Genomic DNA, 14,142 nt, shown 5'->3' on the forward strand with positions numbered 1-14,142 from the left:
GCTGCACTAAGCAGTTCAGTAGGAACCCGGAACAGACGTGTTTACCCTTTAATCCGAGTCCCCAGCAAGCTGCTAGCCGTTCCCTGCGGTCCCGGCGCCAACTGTCAAGGCGCCGCAGTTCATCTTGGCAGCCAGGGATGTGAGCAAGAGAAGCCAAGTGAACACATTTCAAAGTCTTTTCAAAATGTTGATGGAAAGGGGAACCTAATGGATCATCCTCTTTCCCAATTGCAGGGTCTTGATGATAGTCAGAGACCACCCTAATGTATTTATTTATGTGGATTTATCAAGCGCCGAGCGGCCTGGAGGCATTGTGGCGCCGTTACAGAATATTCAGCTTGGTACAGAGAAAAACAACTGTAAAATGCAGATGAGAACAGACATTGTTGATCAAGTGTTCCATGGTTAAAGAGGAACAATATTGTAGGAACAAAAGAGTATTTAGACAGTTAAGTTGAACAATCTTGTTTTCAGTGTTTTTTTGAAGACAGAGAGGGATTGCTCATTCCTTGGACTGGGTGGAAGCGAGTTCCATGCTTTGGGAGCTAGAACTTCAAAGCTGGTTCCTCCAGCTTTCAATCTGTTTAATGCTGGGACAGAGAGTTGGTGTGAGTATTTGTTACGTTTGGGCCTGTGTGAAGGTACCTGGTGAATTCTCTCTACTAAGTATGCTGGCGCAGATTGGGAGAGGCATCTGTGTGTGATGGAGAGGGCTTTAAATGTTATAGGTTCTTTAACTGGGAGCCAGTGGGTGTCCCTTCTAGCCTGGCAGATGTGTTCTCTTCTAGTAATGCTGAGTGCCGCTCTTAGGGTATTGTTTTGTGCTGTTTGTAAACGATTCAATTTATGTGTGGATGTGGCCAAGAGTAGGATATTGAGTGCCTAATTGAGTACACTACCCACCGTTGCCTGGGCAGAGACAAGTCTCCAAGAGGGTTAAAGTTGGAGCAGGCATCATTGCAGCTCAACCAAGTGACTAGAGTTTAGAATAGGGGTTGTCAACCTACGGTACACCAGTTTTGCTGTGAACTACAATTCCCATGATCCCTCACAATTGATTATGCTGCCTTGGGCTAATGTAAAATGTAATCCAAAACCTCTGGGGAGGCAAAGGGTGCAAGCCCCAATCTAGCAGTATGCAGCGGATGAGCAATGTTGACCGTTTCATGTCTGTCTGCGTGGGTGGACGTTCGGCTCTTGACGTTAGAGGGGTTGCTTGTGAATAGGAATGGTGGCAGAAGAACCCCATTAGCATACCGCACATAGGGGCACACTGCCTTTAGATAAATGTTTGCCATATTGCATGTGACTTTGGCTTGATCGACACAGAACCAATCACAGGCAGGTGTAAGCACAACAACAATGATAATCTGGCTTGTTGGGTAGTACCACAAAATTAGTATACAAAAATGCCAAAAGGGCTTTTACTGCCCATTCGGCAGTGACCAAATTGTCGAATCCGAAAAAACTGAACAAGGGGTGCAGGGCTTGCAGGGGTGTCTCCCGCTCTCTTTCATCAATAGAAGGGGTTTGGAACGTGCAGGGTTGCCCCCTGCTTCAAATGGAAGGATGGCGGTGAGAAAACAAATATTTGGCAAAGAAAAAGGACCCTGCAATGTAAGACCATACCCACTTCAGTGATAGGAAACGGACGTGACAGTGGGACGGCCGAGTCGAGGCACCGGAGACAAGGTACGTGAGAAGAACAAAAAATAAGTATGGATGCAGGGTTACAGGGATGTTGAACCATGTGCTCTATGTGATCACTGCTCACCTCTGTTTTTGGATTCAGCATTTTCGGATTTGAAATAACAGTGATCACGTAGATCTGCTTGTTGCCTGCACTAGACAAACCAACCACCGCCTCCGGTCTCTAAGTTCCTTCCCATCATCCCCTCCTCCTATCTCCTTAGTAGCATTTGTTCCTACCCCGAACTTTTGCTTACTTCTGCCCTGTCTAAGTGTTCCCCGGGCAAGCATGACTGTCTCTTGGACAGGCCTAAGCACCCATCCTTAAACCTTCCCAAAACTCAGAGAAACCATCTATACCATGAACTTGTAACACTGGCTACCCTACCGCCACAGTCGCCCCATCACCCCAGCAAAAACGTTATAACAATAAACAAGGCTGCCCCTAAAAAGGCACAACCAGTCACAAAAACAACTGTGTTGAAACGTAAAATTGACACTGGAGGATGGGCTCAAAACTATTGTACCCAATGCTACCCCTACAAGAACATTTCTTACTTTAATAACATGTCCCCCTTGGAAATCCCCAATCCCTGGACTGGCCCATGTATCCAAAGACTCAGGGGGGTGCACAGGTGCCTTCCTCCGCCAAATCTTGCTAAATTATAGTACACAGCTGAAAAATAACACAGTTCGACTGATTCCAATGGCGAGCGCCAGTGTCTCGTCTACTGATAAGAGCGGTGCTCTTCTCTGACATGATTATATACTCCAGTAGTTGCCAACACATGATGCCCATAGGAATTGGTCGTGGGTTCTTATGACTCCAAGAGTTTGGATGTGTCAGATTGACATCCCCTAACCTGTGTGAGGCACGCTCTGATGTTGCTACTCAATGCACGATCATCTCGCAAACATTTCTCCATTGGTAATTGGAGACAAGTCACCCTATAACACCTCCTAAAGTGTGCATCCTTGCTTCACCTTGACCTCCAACTCCCTGCCAGCTCATCTCCAATGCGCAGCTATTTGCGCATGCAGTTCTAGGGCTCATCTGTTGTCAACCTTTTCTAAACTATGATGGCAAACATTTCCTAAACCACATCCACCCCTCCTTAACGATCACGTGACAGTAGAGTGGGAGTTGCTCATCATGTGCCCATAGGGCAGCTTCCTGCATTGTCCCCTAAAACCAGGGGATGACATTGTGGACTTTGCTGGCAGGAGTGTCTTTTAGCACGCAAGGTGATGTGATGTGGGTGTGGCACGCTTTGCAGACACGCCACGAGTGAGCACCATGCGGAGATAATGGCGGCTCACTGCCCCCTGTGAGTTCCCCTGGTTGAAGGACTACCAGAGACACCTTTATGCAGAGGTCGAAGTGGGTGGGAGCGGTCGGGAGCGGTGCTCCTATACTTTTTTATTTTTAAGTTTCACTGTTCCTATACTTTTATTTTATAAAGAAACCGTTCTGGAATGGTTAAGTTTTAAAATAAAAGTGAAGGAAGAAGTTGAAGCTTGCACTTCAGTGCACTGCACTGCACATTCCCAAAAAGAGCAGGTGTGCTTGTTGGGGGTTTGTATTGTGTGTGGAAGGGGGTGCAGCAATGGGGTTTGTCGGGAGTGGGGCAGACCAGCAGCGAACATAGTTCCACTACTTCTTTTCGTACACTTCAACCACTGCCTTTATGCAATGTTAGGTCCCTTTTCCCGGCCACAATTCAAATGGACCTTTACCCTGCAAGTGAGAGGCCTGCGTGCATGACCTTGGCGACACGTGACTATGTTATCAAAATACATCTTCAGTAAATCAGAGAACTGCTCCCCAAGATCTGCAATCAAGAACCAGCTCAAATCACATGTCCTCTAGCAGTCAAGTGTGTGTCCCCCTGGCACTGCCACTCACTATTACTAAGCAGAGATTGGTCACTCAAGACAGGTTCCCAAATGATTCATAATGCACGCCTTTCATGCCACGTTATCCGCTACCCTGTAAGAGGTGTGATCCTCTGCAACTCTAACGCATGATTAACCAGAGTCTCTCCCCAGAGAAGTCATAGATCTGCTCTCCTGCGGGCCCTAATGTCTGATCAGCTCGCCCTGGCATCTTCTCTTCAGTCCAGTGACACTTGGTTACAGGCGCATTATAAATGCCATATCATATCACGATACAGTGCTTTAAGTGGGCCGGGGCCTGCCGGGGCCGGGCCCCGGCAGTCTCCAAAAAGTGGGGCTGAGCCGGGGCCCTGCCGGGGCCCCCAGTCCCACCGCACGCAACATTGGCGGGATGCATTATCCCGTCGCGGCCGCAGCCGCGACGGGAGATGCGCCAGCCATGAAGTCAGGCTAGCTGACAGAAGTGGCAGCCAACCACAGCGATGCTGTGCCTGGCTGCCACTTCTGTCAGTCATAGTAACTGCCTCTGGTGAACCCTCGCACGAGGGGTCATCAGAGGCAGTTACTGTTCCTTTGTTTCCCCAGGTCGCCGAGGCGTCTTTAACCCTCGGCGAACCTGGGGATTCCTCGACATATTTCGAGGTTTATAAAAGATGGCTTTGAAAGTACACATTTCAAGCCATCTTTTATAAAGCTTTGCCGACGGGCAATTTTGTCCGTAGTCAAAGCTTTATAAAAGATGGCTTGAATTGTGTACTTTCAAAGCCATCTTTTATAAACCCGAAAACATGGCCTGAAAACTAGGCAAACCGTAAGGTACGCACACAAATATATATACATGTTATATATCTGTGTACGTACCTTACTATGGTTTGTGTACTTTGCAGGCCATCTTTTCTAAACATAGAAATATGTAACATATGTAACATATTTCTATGTTTAGAAAAGATGGCCTGCAAAGTACACAAACCATAGTAAGGTACGCACACAGATATATAACATGTATATATATCTGTGTGCAGACCTTACGATTTGCGTGCTTTTTAGGCCACGCCCCTCCCAGAAGCCACGCCCCCAAATGAGGGCCCCCTCTCGATTTCTTACCCCACTTAAAGCCCTGTCACGATACCTTGTCATTCTCAGGGCTTGGCCCGCTTCCACAGAGGCGTATAGGAGGACTGGGAAGTGTCCCTCTGTGCTCCCTCTCCGCCGTCAGCAGGGACTCATGGCCGGCCGCAAATACTTCCCACCTGCGCTTTCGTTCAAGCGCTGCTTTTCTGATAGGTGGCTCTTTATTAGCGGTTGAAGCAAAAGCCTGGGCTGGCTGATTAGTTCGCACCTGAAATGGGACAACTTGGGACTCTGTAATCTACCCGATGGCTTGTACAGCTTCAAGACTTCGACACTGCAATGAAGAGCCTGTCTGGCACAGTCAGCTGCTTGTCTCATGGTTGGCCAGACGCACGTAACAGTTTTTTATGCATAATCTGAATAACATTTTAGTTCCGAATAAAAAAAAAAAACAGCTTCACACATGTTTTTGCACATCAGATGAGCAAATCTCATGAACCAGTCAGATTTTGCAAGTCGTAAAATCATGCTTTGAAAATCCAGTGGTTCATGCAGGTGCTAGTAGATCAAACGTTAACAGGTTATTCGGGTGCCTGCAGTACTGAATTGATAATGTGTACGGAAATGCAAAATGGAATTTTCCAAAAACGCTAGGCCTTAGAGAACATGAATTCATAGCTCTGTTTTAACAAACCCTTAAGAAGCAAGCGTCTGCATGAAGCACTGATGTCAGGTGGGAGAAGGGGGCTGTGGTGTGCCCCCATTACTTGCTTTAGTGGCCTTTAGAATGTTCATGTTCAGCTGTTAGAAGAGTAAACATTGATGTATGCTAATTAAGTATGTTGATCCCATGGGGCCAGGTTCACATATGTCACAAACGTATGAAACCTGTGAACTGGCTCATGGAGTTACACCTGACGGAGGCCACTTGGCAGCTATGAATCAGAGATGTTCTCCTGTGGTACCAAACAGTGGTGGCAGCTCACGCTGGCATCATGCATAGCACGTGATCTAAGCAGATTGCACAAGCATCAGAAGATATGATAGGTTATTTATAATGCACTTAATACCCAGAGGTTTCTAAGCGCCGACCCGGGGATTGAACCCATGTTGCTCCGTGTCGACTTGCTCCAAGGCGAGCATGTTGCCCCTGAGCTATCCTCCCGAGACTAACAAGAGACTTCCCCGATTTCCAGGGAATATCCAGCAGGGCTTGCGTTCATTGCTGCGGCAGTCATTCATCGTTACACATTTGGAATTCAGTGCAAGCCTGGCACAGTGAACCTTTGCACAGCGGACATGGCTTGCATCAGCCACCTGTTGATGGCCCAACCTTTTTTCCGTAGCCTCAAATCAAGCTTTACCTTTTTTGGATAGATCACGTGATTCCCACCCCAACCCCTTTTCAACGCCCACCTCTCTCAACCCCGATTGGGACGGGTATGCCCAGACGTGGGTCCCGTGCCTGTTGGGCCGCGAGACCCAAGCGACATCTCACTGATGACGCCCAAAGATGCTGAAACATGTCTGGGGATGCTTGTGGTCTCGTGCAGAATGGATGTGACCAAGCAGTTCGGGCTGGACTGACCCTTCTGGGGTGGGACCAATCCTGATTTGCACATGGTCTTTCGCCCTTTTGTAATGGCTTGGCAGGCGAAGAATGGTGGTCTGAGGGATGCCCAGAGCAATGCCAGAGGTTGGGATTAATTCCAAACCTTCCAGACATCACCTCTTTGTTTTGCGGAATGATGCGTGTGACGCATATTTAATCCAGGAAACGGGAATGAGGGACATCAGTGGGGGGGTGGGGGGCATTAGCCAGAGACAGGATAGGATTCATTATTGCCCCGACCGCGGGATTTAATAAAAGTAGTAGTGTTGGTGGAACCACCCATGTCATACTCTTGGATTTGGAACTGCATGGATCCCTAATCAGCTTAAATTATCATGAATTGATGGCTTTGTCACAGGGCAGAGCTACATGGAAGTAGCTGACTCTGAACAGACCATCTCACTGCTTGGCATGATTACCAGGGAGGGAACTGCCAACCTTCCAAATGACCCCTTACCCATAGTTATATTCATGGGGTGGGGCCTACCTGCCTTGCTGAGGGAGCCGGGGCATGCTAGTGAAGGTGGGTCAATAGGCCGTCTGCAGCACATAGAAGACTCTGGAGCAGTGGACGCGAGGCAGTGCTTAGCAGGGTATGTAAGGAGGTGTGAACATTTGAGGATCACTTCACCTACTTAAAAGTGCCAGTGCTTGATCTACAAGAACAGCGGAAGGTGACCAGTGAGGGACCAATGCCCCTGCATCAGTCCAGTGAAGGGGGGATGGGGGTTTCCTGGGCACTGAAGTGGATGGATCCGCGGGTGCGAACCTCTGCATCATGAAATGAAGACCGAGGCAGGCAACGGCAGGGCTGCTAACCCGTATGGAGCCCTGGGCATGCACAGCCTTTGGACTTGTCCTTCAGACGAGAGATGTTCGCTAAAGGCCAAGGACGTGGCATTTGTTCCCCCACATCCTATCACATTGATCTGTGATTAACATGACTCCGATAGGAATCCGTATGATTTGCAATCCCCTGGGCGCCACTGGAACAGTGGAGGGCTTTTCACAGGATCTTGTACACCTGGGCGCGTGGGCTTCACTGCGCTTAATTTGCAGTATTTTTATGGGGGGCATCCCGCATCCTGCTTCTAGTTCCGCCAACTCCCAAGCCTCAAACTCTCTTTAACACAACTCACTGACCCTGCTCCCCCTACAAATACTGCAAGACAGTACGCCACCAAAAGAAATGGATGTGGCAAATGGGCAGATACAGTTGTTCATGGTTTTCCCTTATCATTTATTTTTTAATGGTCATTAGATAACACAATTGGATAATTTTAAACGGGTTTGGGGAAGCACTATCTTTTACTGTGTTGTCTTTTTGAGGTTGGCAATTGGGTGCACATCGTAGTAAGTTGTTATGCTTGACCCACATTACCAAAGAGAAGACAGGCGACACCACTTTTCTTTTGTTCTTTGGCTTGCCATTGGTCAACACACCTCAGCCGGGTGCTAATGGACATTGGCTCCACCCTTCTGTGCTCAAAGTCTAGATGTCCATGACTGCCTGGGCTGAGAAGATTCACTAGGGAAGTCCTGGGAATACACAGAATGGACTCTTGGTGGACTCTCCACACAAAGAAGGATCTGGACTAGGTTCCCGTACACACCTAGAAAATTTGCAGAGCATCTTTGACAGAGATGTTTCCTTGGACCCTCAGGCCCACCACCAAATCGCTGCTTAACTTTCCAAGCCTTCACAGACCCATATCACCTGGAATTCATGATTTCTGGGGAGTTAGCAAATGCGGATAGCGCTGCTCTTGTCGATGTGTAGAAGATATAGAGCGACTCCATACCGGGCAACCGCAAAGGGGGAAGATGGCAGAGATGTCCCAGCAGGGGGAAGAATTCCGCAGAAGGCCTCTTTAAGCAACCCAATTGAGGGATGCATGAGTTTTGGAACGTCGTCCTCTGATCAGAAGATAACGAGAGAGATGAAAGCTGTGGGATGAGTGCTTTGAAGAGCGGGACTCCCATGTGCAACTCTGGAAGGCTCCGGTGTGATGTGACAGCTGCTGTCGGAGGTTCCTAGCACCGGGAGGCGCATTCTTTGTTGTTGTTTTCTTCTCCGCCGCCATCTGGGGTATTTTAATTGCTAGCAAAAGTGGACTAGAAACTGTCAAGCTGGAGCCATGCATCCTTGATCTCCTCCATAGCATCACAGAACGTGACGTAACTTGATATTTGACACTGATGATGGGTCATCATTTCGGAGGCATCAGTATGTTAATTTGTCATTATTGCCTTCAGGCGTCACAGATGATGATGGCTTGCAGCCCCAGTTAATAAACTGACACGTAGCGAGGGCCTTTAACAATGGCAGTAAGCGTTGCCCAGCATTACCATCCCAGTACAGTCTGCCACGGCGGGCGCTATCACCATTAGCAGCCCCAGAAAAGAAAAGTCGTGATAATCCATTTCTTCTTTATTCCGGGTACATTGTCTGCAGGGAGTCCAAGCTTTTTTCTATCAATACAAAAATAACTACAATAAAGATGGAAAAAATTGGAATTAGAAAAGTGGGCTTTTGGAAGATCCCATTTCCTATTCCATGGCTTGCGACAGCGCAGATGTGGGTGAATGAAGAAGGAGGCAGCTGGTAAGAAAAATGGGCATCTTAAATCCAGTATTGGGTGGTTGAGTGGGTGGGGTGCAAGGGAGCGAAAGTGCAGGGACAGTCTGACAGCAGCAAACAGCTTGCTGAGAACACAGGGCTTTTCAATAGGATTCAGCCCACATTCCAAGCAACCTGATTGGCTGCTCTCTCAACCCCATCCGCTACTTAAGCAATAGCACATAACCCGTTGTGTCTCACAATTCCACCTTAAACTAAGATGTCTGCCATGGAAACAGGGGATGACGCTTCTTCCATTTCCAGGGTGGTTGGTGAGGCGAGGCGCAGTGTGGTGCTCTACCCGTGAATCAAGTTAGTTGGGGCTGGCTGGCGGTGTACAAGTGGGATCTGATACGGAGCATAGAGTGGGAGGAAAAATGGCCAGAGGGTATGTCTGCTGCTCGGATTGCTCCGCACCTGGGCTCGGATTGCAAGATTCAGCCCAGGTGCGGAGCCATATGATCGGCGGACGCACCCGCAGAGGGTGCTAATAAGCAGTAGTTGTTGACAGCACAAAGCATGGAGCTAATACATCTAGCCTACAAGAGAGCAGAGTTATTTTAGGTAGATGTTAATGTTAATGTTAAAGGATATTTGTACCGTGCACTGTCACCACTGGAGTGGTCCCCTAGCACTCTGGCGGCTCTGAAAAGGGAAAGAGGGGAGTGAGTTAGTGGGAGTAAGCTGGAAAAGTGCACGTGAGCAGCGATGTGCTGTTGGCAGCCTCAACCCGGTGGGTCCGTTGGCTGGGCTTGGGGTGTTTTACGGTCGGTAGTCATTGTGTGCTGTTGTGCGGGTCTATGTGTGGTTTGTTTTGTTGTTGCAGTGTAGTGAAGTTTGTGCGGATTGTTGTGTTGTAGGCTTGCGGTTGCGTTTGGTTAGAGTTTGAGAGGTGTATGCAGAGGGTTGAAATGTTAGTGGATTGGTTAATTGGCATTCCTCTCCTTGCAATTATGTCTAGGTGTGATGCCTACTATCATTCGCTATTCCACCTGAGTGTGGCACTTGCTAATCTTTAATATCCTATCTAGATGCGAGGCAGGCCAGTGATCACGTTTCCATCCAAGTGTGGCACATGCTAACATTCACAATCCTAACTAGATGCGACGCAGGCTGAAGTTAAGAATTCCATCTAAGTGTGGCACATGCTAACATTCACATTTCTATCCGGGTGTGACACAGGCTAAGGTTAAGAGTTCCATCTAAGTGTAGCACATGCTAACATTCACAGTCTTATCTAGATGCGACGCAGGCTGATGTTAAGAATTCCGTCTAAGTGTGGCACATGCTAATATTCACAATCCTATCTAGATGCGACGCAGGCTAAAGTTAAGAATTACGTCTAAGTGTGGCACATGCTAATATTCACAATCCTATCTAGATGCGACGCAGGCTAAAGTTAAGAATTACGTCTAAATGTTTGGCTTGGTTAAATATGAGGGATTGCAAAGTAATGTGCTTTGGTTTCAATCAGCAACATGACGGCAGTGATTGCTACTCCTAATTACCTTCAGATGGTTTCCAATGGGAAGGCAGGCAGCGGGAGCCGAGACCAGTTAGCCTGCTGGGAGATAGCGAGGTTTCTCTAATGGTCAGACTTCCTCTGAGCTGCTGCCGCATTTAATGTTCAGGGTCTCTGAAGCATACATGAAACTGAGACATATTTCTGGTGGGCTTCATTAACCAGCAGCGATGACAGCAACAGACATTCCTAGCACTAAGTGAATGGTACATTTTGTCTGCCACCAAATCGCAGAATGTTCCAATACAAAATATGTGAGTCCTAAAATCATATACCAAGGAGGCCATTTTCTTTTTCTAACTTTTGATTTCATTCTGATGAGGGTTGAATTCTCTTCAGAAAAATGAAATCAAATTTAAATAGTTCATGATAGTTAAAAAAAAAAAGTGTGAGATAACATTTATTTGCAGGTCGGAAAAGGAAGAGCAAAACAAGGCAAAATCCCCTTTACTCTTCAGCTTTCCTCTCCATCTTGTAAAGAAGAAAATGCTGCATGCAAATTACGCTTTGCAGCCATCATTTACTAATGGATTCCATGGAATCCTTGTGCTCTCAAGCATAGGGTTAAATTGAAGTGGATTCAATGGAAATCCATTCGTTTTGGGCTTGCAGGAAATTCTCATGCAATCGTAAAGCGAAGTGGTCACACAAGATGGAGGAGTGGCAGAGACGTAGACTCTGCTCTGTGCCCCTTTCTCTGCCTTGGGTGAGCATGAGATGGAGGCGTAAAAGAATGACACCCTGCTTTTATGCAGGGACATCATTTGGGGGTCGCAAGCAGTTGCAACTGTGACCCCTGAGCTCTCTCTTGCTACCCCTGTGGTATCCCTTGCTACCTCTAAAAGAAAATGCAATCCCCCCCTTTATTTTAATGGAATCTCTTGGGCTGTGGCCAGTGCCATGGGGCTCTTTGTTTCTGGAGTGGCTGGCTTTCTTGTTCAGGAATATTTTTTTTTTAAAACAGGGGGGTTCCACAAGGATACCACTGAGCAGTGACCCTAAATAAGAAAGAATAGGAATAACAAATAATGTGCCTTTCTGGAATTCTATACAATAATTGCTAGACTCTTTCAAGGTTTATTTCAGGCACACTTCGGGGGTTGAGTCACTGATTGAGTATGTTGTTAAACACCTCAAATTCACAATGCAGACAAAAACGTCCAAAAAGAATTTAGAGTAGAATAAGCATCCATTTCGGACCATGCATTTTGCATTTCGCAAGTTGCAGTTGTAGCAAGCGTTTTTTCTGCCGTTGTCTCTGTTACGATCATCACAAGACATTCTGTCTCTTTGTCCTTGGTCACTTGACAAAATCCTTGTGCCTAAAAGCTTGTGTACAGTGTAGACATGTTTGACCATGGCACAAAAAGTGGGCCTTGATTTTATTGTGCCACAAATAATCCTTTGTTGTAATGTGTCTGACTTTCCTATCTCTCCGAAGTTCTGATCAGGATGTTTGTTTGCATGTATGAGGTAACGAGTGCCCAGAGTACAGGATGCTGTGTGAGTTCGCGGCTTTCACTGTGCTACTCTAAATTGTTTAATACACAGTTATGAACCCTCCCAATGGTGTGTATTTTGCCCACCTCTGAAGCCTGTAAATTACATCCACGCAGGCTTGAAATATGGCCAACTTTGCAGCAGACCTGAAGATGAACTGGCCTGCTGTCGAATCTCAGTTGCCAGTTTAATGGTATCCACTACAGAGTGTAATTTGCTTTCTGACTTTGAGAACATTCAGACATGTAATTTCTCATTTTACTAAAGCTGGTAAGATAGCTACAGCCAGTACAATAGTTCAGTGGGTGGAGCCCTCGCTGCTGCAATGTATGTGTGGTCTGCAGATCCGAATCCTGGCAAGATCAACTCAGCCTTTCATCCTTCTGAGGTTGATAAATGAGTACCAACACAGGTTGGGTGATATTGTATGTATGTTTGTTCGGTATAAAGCACTTAAGCATAAGTGCTAAATAATAACACATCATTATCATTTGGCCTTGGACGTCTGCTTGCATTCACAGTAATTTGGTAATATGGGTCTATACACAATGATATTAATGATACATATGGCGGTCCATTCTTGTATGCAATGTATATCACATTACAGTGATATTGTAACCATATTTTTCATAGTGTACTTAGGAACAATGCTATGTGATGCCACTTCCAGTATTGTCAAGGGGTGAAAGGTTGTGTTCCATCATTTCGCGAGATCTCACTTCGGGGTGGGGTCAAATTACATCACTTCCTGTGATGTCGTCAAAGGTTGTGTGTTGTCACTTCCGCTACCCCTGGCATTTTGGTGCAATGACGTCCCTGCTTGTATGCCACAGTTTCACACACTACTTGTTTTAAAATATCCCCCACTGTGCCATACGCTCTGATGAGGTTCAGCCGGTATTAGCCGGGACAGAGACATCCTGCCGGAAGAGTAGGAAGTCTGGGACCTGGGTCACAAGGTCAGCATGTTCCCTGATGAGTCTTGACCCACCTCTTTGACAGAGCTACCAACGAGTCTTGGGTCTTGAGTCTTCTACTAATCCATCCCCTCTGAATCATGGGAGAGGAATGTACACAATAGGCCTAATGAGTTCTCCTCCTGAAGGATCATGGGAACCAGCGTGACTGGGATGTGTAAGAGTAGTGCTATTACAACTGGAGCAGTACAGGACGTCTGGTAAGTGCAACTGCAGCAGTGTTTGAAGTAGGGTAATTACAATTGAAGAATAGCTTAAAGTACTGGCATTGCAATAGCAGCAGCGCCTAAAGTAGTGCAATTGCAATTGAAGCAGTGCATGAAGTATCGTCATTCCAACTGCAGCAGTGCTGAAAGTAGCGTAATTATCATTGAAGCATTGCTTAAAAAGTAGTGTGATTGCAAATCCAGCAGTGTGTAATTACAATTAAGTTAGTACTTAAAGTACTGTACTTGGACATGCTGTAGTCCACCCTTCACTGAGACCATTATGAAAATGGGGTGGAAGAGTGTATGGGTGGCAACCACATCAATAAGGTTAGCGTACGTGCAACATTGCATTAGAAAAGGGAAATGAGTGCGCCAAATGGGCTAAATATGCAGCCAACTTCAATGCATTAACATGTGATAGATATATGTTGTGTTATAGTAAAGCGCCTATACACAGACAAGTGTTTCAAAGCTCTCAAGTAGGGTGGGAACATGGGGAAAAAAACTGTCGCTCAGAGCCCTTGAAATTCTGAGACGATAATATTCTGCAAAGACAGAGTAAGTATGTATAATGTATTTAACAGTAGAGAAACAGCAAATAGGCCTGACAACGATTCTGCAGTTTACCAAGTGTTATTACGGGGGGAAGAGAAGGGAGAACAGACAGACGATCTTCAGGCACGGTGCGTGCGGATCGTGCAAGTGCGTAGACGGTCATGGGGAGGAGGAGGTCCAAGTGCAACCAGTCGGTGGAGAGTGGGGTAAGTGCAGAGGGAGCCACTCTCTTGGGATATTTATCAAGTGCATTGTGGGTGGGTGGGGCGTGCAGGGCCTTGAGACAAGCGCGAGTGAGCACTGGAGAGGGTGCCTGGGACCTGTTAGACTCTGAGGTACAACAGACGTCCAGTCTATTCAATATTTCTACTGCGCTCATCACTTATAGGTGTGGATCCTGTAAAGGCGGAGATAAGGATGGTAGCCGAAGGGCCAGAAGTGTTATCGGCAGTGATTGAGGAGGTACCTGGGCAGAAAGGAATATGTGGCAC

The 14,142-nt window shown here is 46.9% G+C and overlaps 1 protein-coding gene across 2 annotated transcripts in view; it reads right to left on the bottom strand.

Annotated features, from left to right (window-relative positions):
- EPHB1 (EPH receptor B1) overlaps positions 1-14,142 on the bottom strand; it is a 1,076,389-nt gene that overhangs the window by 718,977 nt on the left and 343,270 nt on the right. The window lies entirely within an intron of this gene.

This window comes from Ambystoma mexicanum, chromosome 10 (assembly GCF_040938575.1).
Source record: "Ambystoma mexicanum isolate Mex_15411 chromosome 10, UKY_AmexF1_1, whole genome shotgun sequence".
Taxonomy (NCBI): Eukaryota; Metazoa; Chordata; class Amphibia; order Caudata; family Ambystomatidae; genus Ambystoma; species Ambystoma mexicanum.